This window comes from Phocoena phocoena, chromosome 16 (genome assembly GCF_963924675.1).
Source record: "Phocoena phocoena chromosome 16, mPhoPho1.1, whole genome shotgun sequence".
NCBI classification, from domain to species: Eukaryota; Metazoa; Chordata; class Mammalia; order Artiodactyla; family Phocoenidae; genus Phocoena; species Phocoena phocoena.
This window is the reverse complement of record NC_089234.1, coordinates 36,821,369-36,837,553: the sequence shown is the minus strand read 5'-3', so window position 1 is coordinate 36,837,553 and position 16,185 is coordinate 36,821,369. Positions and strand designations below refer to the sequence as shown.

Here is a 16,185-nt window from a genome sequence, read left to right as displayed (position 1 = left end):
CTGCAGCCTAGAGGTTTCCCTCTCTTTGGGGGTAAATTTAAAGTGACATATTGGCAAGACAATAATTCAACTGTAGCTTTTTTTTTTATGGGTAAGCACTTTATTTATTTATTTTGGCTGTGCTGGGTCTCAGTTGCAGCACGCGGGATCTTTAGTTGCGGTATGCGAACTCTTAGTTGCAGCATGCATGCAGATCTAGTTCCCTGACCAGGGACTGAACCCCGGCCCCCTGCATTGGTAGCGCAGAGTCTTACCCACTGGATCACCAGGGAAGTCTCTCAACCGTAGCTTTTGAAAATATTTCCTTTCCAAACGTTAACATCCGGTAAATGAACATATCCCCTGTTAGATCAAAGAACTCAACACAGGAAAAGCACAAGCATGGGTACTCCCTTCACCTCCGTGCATCATCTTAGACCTTTCTTAGACCCCAGGCTGCTCCAGGAAATTCTGGTCACCTAGAAAGACCCTTCACCTCTAGCTCATGCTAAAAGTACTCCTTATTCCGAACAAGATGAAAGATAACATTCTTCCTAAGGGAAGGCAGAAGGAGGAAACACATTTGTTAAGCATTTCCTGTGAGTATTTTCCTAAGTACTTCACATCCAATATCTCAATAACCCCTTGCAAATGTGCATAAAATTCTCTAGACTGCTCACTTCTTTATCCAAAAAAGAAGGATGTTATATCTTTCTAATTCATTTTAGGTGACTCCTGGCACAACTAAGTATCTCACTGAAAGACAGGTAATAAGTAATATCTGATAGAGATGAGAATAAGTCAAAAAGGACTCACTTGCTTTCATTTGGCTTAAAGAAAAAAAAGAAAGTACTCTATTATAAGCAGTACTCAGACCAATGCATGATACAGTGCAAAAATTTAATACAATGTGGTTAAACACAATATTCAAGCACAAGAAGGTCATCTTCTGACAGATGAACTGGGCATTTTTTCAACAGTTTCCTTAGTGTAACTTTATAAAATTCTTGCCTTCAAAAGTGTCTGGTGTCTTGATACTTGTTAAAAAGTCTGATATAAGACAACCACATCTCAACAGTGAGAGATTTAGGAGATCATCCTAATGCCCGTCTTCAGAATACATCATCAGAGAACTGATCACCATCTTCATCCCTTACTTCTTGGTATTTCCCCCAAAGTCTACCCTCTGGATTATTAGGTATGCATTTTAATATTCGATCTTTCAGCTAATCTTTGTCCTGGGATCTTGGCTTGCATCTCCTCACAACTGTCTCTGCTCTTTCTGAAGTGCCAAATATCCTTCTAGGAAAGCAGCCGTGTAGGTGTACAGTGACGTGGTAGAAGTCCAGCTGCTGTGATGCCATTAAGATGCTTCTTATCCTTGTGCTTCCTTCTTCAGAGAAAACAGGAGGCCCTCTTCTCGCATAATGACAAAAGGGAATACATTTGTTTTAAGTTTTTGTGGTGAGGGCGCTGGGTTTTGGGCCCAAATTCCTAGCACTTCCATGAATGAGGCTCCTTCTGAGTTCCACTACGAAGGCCTATCCACAGGTACAGTACTTGTGTTCTCCTCTGAGTGATTTTTACCTTGTGATCCTTTGTAACCTATCAATAAACAGGTTGTCAGAGCTGGAGTATCTTCTGCTTCACTCGAATGTCGATGCTGAGGGAGGTACTCACTAGCTTCATAAGAGGAAGGCGCGCGGGCCCTGCAGCTGGAAGGCCGGCTCTCTCCCGCTGAGGACTCGCTTTTGAAGTCTCTCCACCGTTCGTGAAGGGGACGAGTGGTCCCTGTTTGTGTGAGGTTGCTTTAGATGACCGGCTGTTATCTGAGGAGGAACAGCCAGGAACGGGTCATAAAATGTCGCGAATCACTGTCAGAATTCTGGGCCTTAGCCGGGTCCACATCCTCTCCCGCAGTGGCTTTTCGCCTTGGTGCACGGTCTACGGGTTGAAACAGTTCGTGTTTCCTCCAAGCTCCTCACGTTGTGCAATTTGGCCACAGAGTTGAAGCTCTTTTCACTCTCGGCGGGCAATTTGCAAGTGATCTTGTCGTTGTCAAAGCCTCGCCCAGCGCTTCAACGCCTCCCAGAGCTCTGCCGGACTCGGCGGCCCGAGTCCAAGGAGCTGGGGCTCCAAGCGGGGACACGGGCGCGAGGCTGGTGGGCGACGTACAACTCGGTTCCCCGGCAGTCCCGCCGCTCGCGCCCATCGCTGCCGAGAAAGACAAATACCGTATGCTAACACATATATATGGAATCTACGAAAAAAAAAATGTCATGAAGAACCTAGGGGTAAGACGGGAATAAAGACACAGACCTACTAGAGAATGGACTTGAGGATATGGGGAGGGGGAAGGGTAAGCTGGGACAAAGTGAGAGAGCGGCATGGACATGTATACACTACCAAACGTAAAATAGATAGCTAGTGGGAAGCAGCCGCATAGCACAGGGAGATCAGCTCGGTGCTTTGTGACCACCTAGAGGGGTTGGGATAGGGAGGGTGGGAGGGAGGGAGACGCAAGAGGGAAGAGATATGGGAACATACGTATATGTATAACTGATTCACTTTGTTATAAAGCAGAAACTAACACACCATTGTAAAGCAATTATACTCCAATAAAGATGTTAAAAAAAAACAAAAAGGATGTTGATTCGTTGCAAAACCGCCATCTAGAAAGCCAGTCACGATTTAAACTTCCATCAGAGATCAATTATTGCAGGATTGGATCATATTTTGGGCACCTATTTTGCAATCTATTTCATATTTGAGAGAGGACAAATTTTTAAAAATTTCTTTACCAAAAATTGAGACTAAGTCCTAGTAATGAATCTGCAGGTCCAATTTGTGATGGAAACTGGATGTGATTACAGAGTCGCTGAGGTGTTAAGATGTGAGGACCTGGGCTTAGACTTTGGAGTCAGAATTCTGGTCTGTCATTTGTTAGTTGTGTGGTCTCAGTGCCAATTTCTTTCTCTTTAAAGAATTGCTTAACTACGTCTATGCAAAGGGCAGATGGATCTTGGGGACAGTGGATTTTAGTCAACTTAATGAGATGGTCACGTCAGTTTAGCTGCTGTTCCTGCTTTTCATTGTTGGAGAAAATTGACCCATTCTGGGGCAGGTAGTATGCAGCTATGCAACTGGTAAATGCTGTAGTATCTATTCATGTTAGTAAAGACCAATAGAAGCAGTTTGCTTCCAGCTGGCCAGACCGGAAATTCACCTTCCCTGTCTTATCTCAGGGATACAGCCCTCTGTCACTGTTTCCTTCACAGAGACTAATATTTCTTCATTTCCCAAGACATCATGCTGGTCCACTGTGATGCTGATGGTATGCTGCTGATTTGGACATGGTAAGCAGGAAGTTGCAACCATTCTAGACACCTTGGTAAGACTCATGTATATCAGTGGGTGGAAATAAGCCCCTTAACATTTCAGAGGTCTGCCACCTTAGTGACGTTTCTAGGAGTCCAGTGTCTGGGGCATGTTGACATGTACTTTCCAATGTAAAATACAAGTTGTTGCATCTGCTCCCTTCTACTGATAAAGAGGCACCAAGCCTAGTGGGCCTCCTTGGAGTCTGAGACAATGTGTACCCCGTTTGAGCCTGCTACTTTGACCCATTTTCTGAATTATCCTAAAGGCTGCCAGTTTTGAGTGCCCACAGAGCAAGAGAAGGGTCTGCAACAGGTCTGAGCTGCAGGCAAGCTGCCCTGCTACTTGTGCCATATGACCCAACAGATTTGAGATGCCCAAAGTGTCTGTGACATATAGTGATGCTCTATGGAGCCTTGTCAGGTAAATCACAGAACACACCTTTAGGATCTTGGAGCATAGCTATGTCATCCTCTGCGAATTACTATTCTCCTTTGAGGAACAGTGTCTGGCTTGTTCAGGACTCTTAGTAGAGATTGAATGAATACTTGACGATAGGCCATCAAGCTACATGTGATTGACTACCCATGATGAATTGGGTGTAGCCTGACCAATCAAACTATAAAGTCGGGTGTGCACAGGAGCTCTCCATCATCAAGAAGTTCTGTAGATGAAACTGAGCCCATGTAGGACCTAAAGACACAAGGAAGTCCCACAAGCAAGATTCCCATGACCCGTATTCTTTCTACATTGCCTTTTCTCTCTCAGTCCTCACCTATGGCCTCATGGGGAGTTCCATGTGACTAGCTGACTGAGGAAGAGATTATTTGGACCAGTTTATACATGGTTCTGTATGATATGCTTGGTACCTCCCCAAAGTAGACAACTGTAGCACTCTAGCCCCATTTAGGGGTGGTTCCAAAGGACAGTGGTTATGGGAATTTCCCCTAGTGGAAGAGCTTTGAACAGTTAACCTGCATGTTAATCTTTCCAAGAAGGAAAGATGTCCAGAATTAACAGATCTACATTGACTGTGGCTCCTTTAACCTGGAAGCTGAAATTCCTAAGTCACCACTTTGGGCTCCTTATTCCAGTAATGCAACAGCATCAGAACTTGGGTCAATGATTGCCAGCTTCCTTTTTTTTTTTTTTCCTCCCCACATCTACACTCCCCTTCCAACTCAGGTCCAAGCAGAGAAAGCCAAATACGTTTCTTAAACCAATCACATAAGATGTCCATCTCTAGTTAGTCCTCCTCCAGCTTCCCGGTGCCAGCAGCCCCCAGTCTGGGCTCCTGGAGCCTTCCCTTTCCACCTGGGAGCTTCCCACTGCTCTGTCTGCCAGGGGTCCCCGCCAAATGCAAGTGATGGTGGCGACTCCTCTGGGCACCTCTGAGTAAACAGCTGTGTGTTCTCACTGGAGTCGCCTGTGTTTATCTTACAGGGCATCGCGCCTCCCCAGCAGGTAGAAAAGAAGAAGAGCAGGGCTCCAGGGAGGCGCCGGGCCTGGCTGCGGTTTGGCTCCAGGTGGGGGAGCGCGGCCTCAACTTGGAACAGGGCCTCCTCTAGTCCCCGGGCGGGGGTTCTGGAGGCGACGCTTCTGGAGGCGTGGAGATGGGGGTCCGCGTTTCAATCCCCTAGGTCGGGAGGCCGCCCTCCCTGCTCGCGAGTCCCAGCTGCCCGCACAGCGGCTGGTCCTGGTTCTGCTGCACCGGCAGCTGCTCACGTGGGGCATTGCCTTGCCCCGCATCGTCTCCTGCCCCCGCATCCTCTCCTGCCCCCGCATCCTCTCCTGTCCCCGGATCCTCTCCTGCCCCCGCATCCTCTCCTGCCCCCGCATCGTCTCCTGCCCCCGCATCCTCTCCTGTCCCCGCATCTTCTCCTGCCCCGCATCGTCTCCTGCCCCCGCATCGTCTCCTGCCCCCGCATCCTCTCCTGCCTCGCATCCTCTCCTGCCCCCGCATCCTCTCCTGCCCCCGCATCCTCTCCTGTCCCCGCATCCTCTCCTGCCCCGCATCCTCTCCTGCCCCCGCATCCTCTCCTGTCCCCGCATCCTCTCCTGTCCCCGCATCCTCTCCTGCCCCCGCATCGTCTCCTGCCCCCGCATCCTCTCCTGCCTCGCATCCTCTCCTGCCCCCGCATCCTCTCCTGCCCCCGCATCCTCTCCTGTCCCCGCATCCTCTCCTGCCCCGCATCCTCTCCTGCCCCCGCATCCTCTCCTGTCCCCGCATCCTCTCCTGTCCCCGCATCCTCTCCTGCCCCCGCATCCTCTCCTGTCCCCGCATCCTCTCCTGTCCCCGCATCCTCTCCTGTCCCCGCATCGTCTCCTGTCCCCGCATCGTCTCCTGCCCCGCATCCTCTCCTGCCCCCGCATCCTCTCCTGTCCCCGCATCCTCTCCTGTCCCCGCATCCTCTCCTGCCCCCGCATCCTCTCCTGCCTCCGCATCCTCTCCTGCCCCCGCATCCTCTCCTGCCCCCGCATCCTCTCCTGTCCCCGCATCCTCTCCTGTCCCCGCATCGTCTCCTGCCTCGCATCGTCTCCTGCCTCGCATCCTCTCCTGTCCCCGCATCCTCTCCTGTCCCCGCATCCTCTCCTGCCCCCGCATCCTCTCCTGTCCCCGCATCCTCTCCTGTCCCCGCATCGTCTCCTGCCTCGCATCCTCTCCTGCCTCGCATCCTCTCCTGCCCCCGCATCCTCTCCTGCCCCCGCATCCTCTCCTGCCCCCGCATCCTCTCCTGTCCCCGCATCCTCTCCTGCCCCCGCATCCTCTCCTGTCCCCGCATCCTCTCCTGCCCCCGCATCCTCTCCTGCCCCCGCATCCTCTCCTGCCCCGCATCGTCTCCTGCCCCGCATCGTCTCCTGCCCCCGCATCCTCTCCTGCCTCGCATCCTCTCCTGCCCCCGCATCCTCTCCTGCCCCCGCATCCTCTCCTGTCCCCGCATCCTCTCCTGCCCCCGCATCCTCTCCTGCCCCCGCATCCTCTCCTGTCCCCGCATCCTCTCCTGCCCCCGCATCCTCTCCTGTCCCCGCATCCTCTCCTGTCCCCGCATCCTCTCCTGTCCCCGCATCCTCTCCTGCCCCCGCATCCTCTCCTGTCCCCGCATCGTCTCCTGCCCCGCATCCTCTCCTGCCCCGCATCCTCTCCTGCCCCCGCATCCTCTCCTGCCCCCGCATCCTCTCCTGTCCCCGCATCCTCTCCTGCCCCCGCATCCTCTCCTGCCCCCGCATCCTCTCCTGTCCCCGCATCCTCTCCTGTCCCCGCATCCTCTCCTGCCCCCGCATCCTCTCCTGTCCCCGCATCCTCTCCTGTCCCCGCATCCTCTCCTGTCCCCGCATCGTCTCCTGCCCCCGCATCGTCTCCTGCCCCGCATCCTCTCCTGCCCCCGCATCCTCTCCTGTCCCCGCATCCTCTCCTGCCCCCGCATCCTCTCCTGCCCCCGCATCCTCTCCTGCCCCGCATCCTCTCCTGCCCCCGCATCCTCTCCTGCCCCCGCATCCTCTCCTGCCCCCGCATCCTCTCCTGTCCCCGCATCCTCTCCTGCCCCCGCATCCTCTCCTGCCCCCGCATCCTCTCCTGTCCCCGCATCCTCTCCTGCCCCCGCATCCTCTCCTGCCCCCGCATCCTCTCCTGTCCCCGCATCCTCTCCTGTCCCCGCATCCTCTCCTGCCCCCGCATCCTCTCCTGCCTCGCATCCTCTCCTGCCCCCGCATCCTCTCCTGTCCCCGCATCCTCTCCTGTCCCCGCATCCTCTCCTGCCCCCGCATCCTCTCCTGTCCCCGCATCGTCTCCTGCCCCCGCATCCTCTCCTGCCCCCGCATCCTCTCCTGCCCCCGCATCCTCTCCTGTCCCCGCATCGTCTCCTGCCTCGCATCGTCTCCTGCCCCCGCATCCTCTCCTGCCCCCGCATCCTCTCCTGTCCCCGCATCCTCTCCTGCCCCCGCATCCTCTCCTGCCCCCGCATCCTCTCCTGCCCCCGCATCCTCTCCTGTCCCCGCATCCTCTCCTGCCCCCGCATCCTCTCCTGCCCCCGCATCCTCTCCTGTCCCCGCATCCTCTCCTGCCTCGCATCCTCTCCTGCCCCCGCATCCTCTCCTGCCCCCGCATCCTCTCCTGTCCCCGCATCCTCTCCTGCCCCCGCATCCTCTCCTGCCCCCGCATCCTCTCCTGTCCCCGCATCGTCTCCTGCCTCGCATCCTCTCCTGCCCCCGCATCCTCTCCTGCCCCCGCATCCTCTCCTGCCTCGCATCCTCTCCTGCCCCCGCATCCTCTCCTGTCCCCGCATCCTCTCCTGTCCCCGCATCCTCTCCTGTCCCCGCATCGTCTCCTGCCCCGCATCCTCTCCTGCCCCCGCATCCTCTCCTGCCCCCGCATCCTCTCCTGCCCCCGCATCCTCTCCTGTCCCCGCATCCTCTCCTGTCCCCGCATCGTCTCCTGCCCCCGCATCCTCTCCTGCCCCCGCATCCTCTCCTGCCCCCGCATCCTCTCCTGCCCCCGCATCCTCTCCTGCCCCCGCATCCTCTCCTGCCCCGCATCCTCTCCTGCCCCCGCATCGTCTCCTGTCCCCGCATCCTCTCCTGTCCCCGCATCCTCTCCTGCCCCCGCATCCTCTCCTGCCTCGCATCCTCTCCTGCCCCCGCATCCTCTCCTGTCCCCGCATCCTCTCCTGTCCCCGCATCCTCTCCTGCCCCCGCATCCTCTCCTGCCCCCGCATCCTCTCCTGTCCCCGCATCGTCTCCTGCCTCGCATCCTCTCCTGCCCCCGCATCCTCTCCTGTCCCCGCATCCTCTCCTGCCTCGCATCCTCTCCTGCCCCCGCATCCTCTCCTGTCCCCGCATCCTCTCCTGTCCCCGCATCGTCTCCTGCCTCGCATCCTCTCCTGCCCCCGCATCCTCTCCTGCCCCCGCATCCTCTCCTGCCCCCGCATCCTCTCCTGCCCCCGCATCCTCTCCTGCCCCCGCATCCTCTCCTGTCCCCGCATCCTCTCCTCTCCCCGCATCGTCTCCTGCCTCGCATCCTCTCCTGCCCCCGCATCCTCTCCTGCCCCCGCATCCTCTCCTGCCCCCGCATCCTCTCCTGCCCCCGCATCCTCTCCTGCCCCGCATCCTCTCCTGCCCCCGCATCGTCTCCTGTCCCCGCATCCTCTCCTGTCCCCGCATCCTCTCCTGCCCCCGCATCCTCTCCTGCCTCGCATCCTCTCCTGCCCCCGCATCCTCTCCTGTCCCCGCATCCTCTCCTGTCCCCGCATCCTCTCCTGCCCCCGCATCCTCTCCTGCCCCCGCATCCTCTCCTGCCCCCGCATCCTCTCCTGCCCCCGCATCCTCTCCTGCCCCGCATCCTCTCCTGCCCCCGCATCCTCTCCTGCCCCCGCATCCTCTCCTGCCCCCGCATCCTCTCCTGCCCCCGCATCCTCTCCTGCCCCCGCATCCTCTCCTGCCCCCGCATCGTCTCCTGCCCCCGCATCGTCTCCTGCCCCCGCATCCTCTCCTGCCCCCGCATCCTCTCCTGTCCCCGCATCCTCTCCTGCCCCCGCATCCTCTCCTGCCTCGCATCCTCTCCTGCCTCGCATCCTCTCCTGCCCCCGCATCCTCTCCTGTCCCCGCATCCTCTCCTGTCCCCGCATCCTCTCCTGCCCCCGCATCCTCTCCTGTCCCCGCATCCTCTCCTGCCCCCGCATCCTCTCCTGCCCCCGCATCCTCTCCTGCCCCCGCATCCTCTCCTGCCCCCGCATCGTCTCCTGCCCCCGCATCGTCTCCTGCCTCGCATCGTCTCCTGCCCCCGCATCCTCTCCTGTCCCCGCATCCTCTCCTGCCCCCGCATCCTCTCCTGCCCCCGCATCCTCTCCTGCCCCCGCATCCTCTCCTGACCCCGCATCCTCTCCTGTCCCCGCATCCTCTCCTGCCCCCGCATCCTCTCCTGCCCCCGCATCCTCTCCTGCCCCCGCATCCTCTCCTGTCCCCGCATCCTCTCCTGCCCCCGCATCCTCTCCTGCCTCGCATCCTCTCCTGCCCCCGCATCCTCTCCTGCCCCCGCATCCTCTCCTGTCCCCGCATCCTCTCCTGCCCCCGCATCCTCTCCTGCCCCCGCATCCTCTCCTGTCCCCGCATCGTCTCCTGCCTCGCATCCTCTCCTGCCCCCGCATCCTCTCCTGCCCCCGCATCCTCTCCTGCCTCGCATCCTCTCCTGCCCCCGCATCCTCTCCTGTCCCCGCATCCTCTCCTGTCCCCGCATCCTCTCCTGTCCCCGCATCCTCTCCTGTCCCCGCATCGTCTCCTGCCCCGCATCCTCTCCTGCCCCCGCATCCTCTCCTGCCCCCGCATCCTCTCCTGTCCCCGCATCCTCTCCTGTCCCCGCATCCTCTCCTGCCTCGCATCCTCTCCTGCCCCCGCATCCTCTCCTGCCCCCGCATCCTCTCCTGCCCCCGCATCCTCTCCTGCCCCCGCATCCTCTCCTGCCCCGCATCCTCTCCTGCCCCCGCATCGTCTCCTGTCCCCGCATCCTCTCCTGTCCCCGCATCCTCTCCTGCCCCCGCATCCTCTCCTGCCTCGCATCCTCTCCTGCCCCCGCATCCTCTCCTGTCCCCGCATCCTCTCCTGTCCCCGCATCCTCTCCTGCCCCCGCATCCTCTCCTGCCCCCGCATCCTCTCCTGTCCCCGCATCGTCTCCTGCCTCGCATCCTCTCCTGCCCCCGCATCCTCTCCTGTCCCCGCATCCTCTCCTGCCTCACATCCTCTCCTGCCCCCGCATCCTCTCCTGCCCCCGCATCCTCTCCTGCCCCCGCATCCTCTCCTGCCCCCGCATCGTCTCCTGCCCCCGCATCCTCTCCTGTCCCCGCATCTTCTCCTGCCCCGCATCGTCTCCTGCCCCCGCATCGTCTCCTGCCCCCGCATCCTCTCCTGCCTCGCATCCTCTCCTGCCCCCGCATCCTCTCCTGCCCCCGCATCCTCTCCTGTCCCCGCATCCTCTCCTGCCCCGCATCCTCTCCTGCCCCCGCATCCTCTCCTGTCCCCGCATCCTCTCCTGTCCCCGCATCCTCTCCTGCCCCCGCATCGTCTCCTGCCCCCGCATCCTCTCCTGCCTCGCATCCTCTCCTGCCCCCGCATCCTCTCCTGCCCCCGCATCCTCTCCTGTCCCCGCATCCTCTCCTGCCCCGCATCCTCTCCTGCCCCCGCATCCTCTCCTGTCCCCGCATCCTCTCCTGTCCCCGCATCCTCTCCTGCCCCCGCATCCTCTCCTGTCCCCGCATCCTCTCCTGTCCCCGCATCCTCTCCTGTCCCCGCATCGTCTCCTGTCCCCGCATCGTCTCCTGCCCCGCATCCTCTCCTGCCCCCGCATCCTCTCCTGCCCCCGCATCCTCTCCTGTCCCCGCATCCTCTCCTGTCCCCGCATCCTCTCCTGCCCCCGCATCCTCTCCTGCCTCCGCATCCTCTCCTGCCCCCGCATCCTCTCCTGCCCCCGCATCCTCTCCTGCCCCCGCATCCTCTCCTGCCCCCGCATCCTCTCCTGTCCCCGCATCCTCTCCTGTCCCCGCATCGTCTCCTGCCCCGCATCCTCTCCTGCCCCCGCATCCTCTCCTGCCCCCGCATCCTCTCCTGCCCCCGCATCCTCTCCTGTCCCCGCATCCTCTCCTGCCCCCGCATCCTCTCCTGCCCCCGCATCCTCTCCTGCCCCGCATCCTCTCCTGCCCCCGCATCCTCTCCTGCCCCCGCATCCTCTCCTGTCCCCGCATCCTCTCCTGCCCCCGCATCCTCTCCTGCCCCCGCATCCTCTCCTGCCCCCGCATCCTCTCCTGTCCCCGCATCCTCTCCTGCCCCCGCATCCTCTCCTGCCCCCGCATCCTCTCCTGCCCCCGCATCCTCTCCTGACCCGCATCCTCTCCTGCCCCCGCATCGTCTCCTGTCCCCGCATCCTCTCCTGTCCCCGCATCCTCTCCTGCCCCCGCATCCTCTCCTGCCCCCGCATCCTCTCCTGCCCCCGCATCCTCTCCTGCCCCCGCATCCTCTCCTGTCCCCGCATCCTCTCCTGTCCCCGCATCCTCTCCTGCCCCCGCATCCTCTCCTGCCCCCGCATCCTCTCCTGTCCCCGCATCGTCTCCTGCCCCCGCATCCTCTCCTGCCCCCGCATCCTCTCCTGCCCCCGCATCCTCTCCTGCCCCCGCATCCTCTCCTGCCCCCGCATCCTCTCCTGTCCCCGCATCCTCTCCTGCCCCCGCATCGTCTCCTGCCTCGCATCGTCTCCTGCCCCCGCATCCTCTCCTGCCCCCGCATCCTCTCCTGCCCCCGCATCCTCTCCTGCCCCCGCATCCTCTCCTGCCCCCGCATCCTCTCCTGTCCCCGCATCCTCTCCTGCCCCCGCATCCTCTCCTGCCCCCGCATCCTCTCCTGTCCCCGCATCCTCTCCTGCCCCCGCATCCTCTCCTGCCCCCGCATCCTCTCCTGTCCCCGCATCCTCTCCTGCCCCCGCATCCTCTCCTGCCTCGCATCCTCTCCTGCCCCCGCATCCTCTCCTGCCCCCGCATCCTCTCCTGTCCCCGCATCCTCTCCTGCCCCCGCATCCTCTCCTGCCCCCGCATCCTCTCCTGCCCCCGCATCGTCTCCTTCCCCCGCATCCTCTCCTGCCCCCGCATCCTCTCCTGTCCCCGCATCCTCTCCTGCCCCCGCATCCTCTCCTGCCCCCGCATCCTCTCCTGCCCCCGCATCCTCTCCTGTCCCCGCATCCTCTCCTGTCCCCGCATCCTCTCCTGCCCCCGCATCCTCTCCTGCCTCGCATCCTCTCCTGCCCCCGCATCCTCTCCTGTCCCCGCATCCTCTCCTGTCCCCGCATCCTCTCCTGCCCCCGCATCCTCTCCTGTCCCCGCATCGTCTCCTGCCCCCGCATCCTCTCCTGCCCCCGCATCCTCTCCTGCCCCCGCATCCTCTCCTGTCCCCGCATCGTCTCCTGCCTCGCATCGTCTCCTGCCCCCGCATCCTCTCCTGCCCCCGCATCCTCTCCTGTCCCCGCATCCTCTCCTGCCCCCGCATCCTCTCCTGCCCCCGCATCCTCTCCTGCCCCCGCATCCTCTCCTGTCCCCGCATCCTCTCCTGCCCCCGCATCCTCTCCTGCCCCCGCATCCTCTCCTGTCCCCGCATCCTCTCCTGCCTCGCATCCTCTCCTGCCCCCGCATCCTCTCCTGCCCCCGCATCCTCTCCTGTCCCCGCATCCTCTCCTGCCCCCGCATCCTCTCCTGCCCCCGCATCCTCTCCTGTCCCCGCATCGTCTCCTGCCTCGCATCCTCTCCTGCCCCCGCATCCTCTCCTGCCCCCGCATCCTCTCCTGCCTCGCATCCTCTCCTGCCCCCGCATCCTCTCCTGTCCCCGCATCCTCTCCTGTCCCCGCATCCTCTCCTGTCCCCGCATCGTCTCCTGCCCCGCATCCTCTCCTGCCCCCGCATCCTCTCCTGCCCCCGCATCCTCTCCTGCCCCCGCATCCTCTCCTGTCCCCGCATCGTCTCCTGTCCCCGCATCGTCTCCTGCCTCGCATCCTCTCCTGCCCCCGCATCCTCTCCTGCCCCCGCATCCTCTCCTGCCCCCGCATCCTCTCCTGCCCCCGCATCCTCTCCTGCCCCGCATCCTCTCCTGTCCCCGCATCCTCTCCTGTCCCCGCATCTTCTCCTCCCGCTCCACGGAGCTCGTGGTCTCCATCGTCCATCTCAAGTGTAGTGAGCGCGGCTCACGTTTTATCTCTGCCTCGGCTGCTCACCATGTGAGTGAGGAGTGTCATCCCTCTGTCTTGGCTTTCAGGTTCATTCAGGTTCCTCCGGCAAACCTCGATTTCTTCCTGTCCATTTGGACTTGAACTTCCTGAAGAAGCTCCCGGTGGAGCCGATCGTGGCTTTTGCCGCTGGCGGAGGCTGGGGTCTCACCTCAGGGCAGAATGTCTGGGTCTGGCACCTGTCAGGCTGCCCCTGTGGGCAAGTTCCCTTTGGACAGAGCCGGGGCTCCACTCCCTACTGACCTTGCAGGTAGACGGGTGGACTCGGGGACAGGTGGGGGCTGTGCTGGGCTTGGGCTCCTCACAGGTACTTTCCGCGGGGCGGGGCCCGGAGGCCCCCGTGGGCTGCACTTGGATTCCTGGTGCAGGCGGGGCCGGGTTAGACTGTGGCCGAAGCCGAAGCCGAAGCCAAGGGGGCCCCGGACCCGCACGGTTAGGCTGCCTTGGCCGTTCCGGACGGAGGCTGGCCGAGGCTGGCTCTCTCCCAGCAAGGGGGATTCCTGCTCTGATTTGTGCCGGTGGAGAGGGCGCTGGGGGTGGGCGGCAGCGGCGGTCTTCTTCCCCTGCCGCTCGCTGGCTGTGCTGTGGCCTCCGCCCTGCGCCCTGATCTTCCTCCACATCTGCGTTCCTCCCCGGCGGAGTGTTCTCAGAGCAGCAGTTAGAGGTGGGAACGGGCTGCCTGCAGCTGGTGGGGACCCTGTGCCGTTCCTGGGGGCGGGGAAGGAGTGCTGCGGTTAGATCCGTTGAAGGCTGAGGCTTCAGGGTGACCCGGTAGCCCTCTGGCTCAGATCTCTTATAACCCAGGAGCAGATATTGGAACATTACCTTGTCTTTCCGGCCTGTCAGTGAGTCCTGGATCTCTGTCTCCACGTGTAACCATGGATGCCATGAATTCAGTCTGCTGGGGGTTTCTGGTAGTCAGAGAGTGGCTCCATGTAGAGCTTTATTTAGTTCCTCATACCCATGACCCACAGTAATCCACGGATCCTTCATGATTTGCTCTTACTTCTTACTGAGAATCAGAGATTTCTTAAACAGATTTTCATTCCATAAACATTCAGAAGAGAATATAATATATTCTGTCCTAGTACCCCTCTGGCAGTCCTTGAAGTTCTGTCCATCAAGAGGCAGGAATCCATTGGCCAGTGTAGACAGGGTGACTTCCTGTGGTTCTTCCCTGGAAGAGTTCCGGGCAGCCTGAGGAAGACCACCCCAGAAGGTGTCCAGCTTGTTGTAAAAGGTGCATTTGTTGCTGAAGCCGAAGTCTGATGTTCGTGTTCGCATCCAAGAGCAGGTTTCCTGCCTTTAAATCTCTGTGGACAATGCCCTCCTGGTGGACTCTGCTTTCAGCTGCTTTGCTTTCCTACTGCCATGAGCCACAAGGTACTCAAACACGTCTCCTCCACTAGCGTCCTCCTAACAAGGCGGAGAGTTTCCTCAGCCTCCGTCACTTCAGATACTTCACTATGTTGAGATGATCCAAACCTTCATGATTCCTGCTTTGCGGGACAGTCTCCGGAGGCTGGAGGAGTTCCGCTGAGTCTCATCAACGATCTTCACGGCTCTCGCTTTCCCAGCCAGGATGTGCCGGCCAACTTCACCGTAGCCCAGTCTCCCTTGCCAACCGTCTCGAGGGTCTGGAGGACACCATGTGAATCTGGGTCTCTCCTCAGCAGAGACGGCTTAGAGGCCCCGCAGCATGCTGGACTCACTGCTGTGCTTGGAGTCGAGGCGTCCTAACGTCGGCTTACATATGGGAAGAGCTGGTGAGAAGCTTGGTCCAAATCAAAAGAAAACCAGTTCAAAGTTCACCCCATGAACTGGTCTTTATGACTGAATCAAAACACAATGCCAGACAAAAATGAAAATAAACTAAACAAATAAGAAAAACTGAAAAGGGAGTGATAAAAAGAATAAAGAAAAAAAAGAGAATGAAAAGTAAAAATGAGAAAAAGAAAAAAGTGAGAAAAAGAAAGTAACAAATGAAATACACAAAAATGCCAAGGAGGAAACAGGGTACCTTTGGTCAAAGTCTCTCAGGTAACTGAAAAGCAGCTTCCTGAGCCAGAAGGACTGACAATTTAGGCCCAGCCAGGGACTTGGATAAGTGCTAGGAACTCCAAAGCAATAGTTTTGCATGAGGTCATGGGAAGAAATGAATCTACTGACAAGGCTGGGGATAATCCATTGTGATTTTCTCACTTTTTGATCTCAAAACCCCTTTACTCTTTTAAAAAAAATATTAAGGGCCTCAGAGAGCTTTTTGTATGGGTTATAGCAAGTGACATTACCTTATTAGAAATGGAAACCTGTAGTATGCTTCAGTGGCCTTTTCTAATTTGGAAAGGTGTGATCATTTCTGACTTTTGAAAACCTCATAATGTCTACACTTAAAATATTCAATATCCTTTAAAACCTGAATGATTCGGCTCAAAATAATGTCACAACTTAATTGGCATTATGCTACTGTCTGAAATGTTCTGTTGCATAAGACACAGTAAAGAACATTATTAATAACTCTAAAGCTGAAGGGAAACTAGCAGGTATCATAGTTTGATTTCTTATTCACAGTTCTGCCCAGTTTCTTTGGAGTACATTTCTCTTTCCACACTCTTTCTCTCTTTCTCTCTTTCCTCAGGGCTCTGTGCTAACTCCTACTTCTGCCTGGACCATTCTCAGAGATCTATATGGTTTCCTCCCCAACCTCATTCAAGTCTTTGCTCCGATGTCACCTTCTCAGTGTGACCTTCCCTGGTTTACCTATTTGGTCTTACAAAACCCATTGCGTGTCTTATCTGCCCCCCCTATTCCAAACTATGTATCATGGAAATTTTTTAAACATACAAAAAATTTTTAAAGTATCTTCCTCATGTATCTATCATCCAGTATCAATAATTTGCAACATTTTTGCAATCTTAGTTTATACATAAACACTTCAGTCTGCATCTTTAAATAAATGTATTTTAGAAACACTGCTACCATGCCATTATCAAATCTAAGAAACTAACATTATCGTATACCAGTATATATTCAAATCTCCTGGTTATCTCAAAGATGTCTTGTTACAGTTGATATGTTTG

The 16,185-nt window shown here is 58.2% G+C and overlaps 1 pseudogene; it reads right to left on the bottom strand.

Moving 5' to 3' along the window:
• Positions 1-13,287: 13,287 nt before the first annotated feature.
• On the bottom strand, positions 13,288-15,888 carry LOC136136009 (serine/threonine-protein kinase MARK2-like; annotated as a pseudogene).
• Positions 15,889-16,185: the final 297 nt, after the last annotated feature.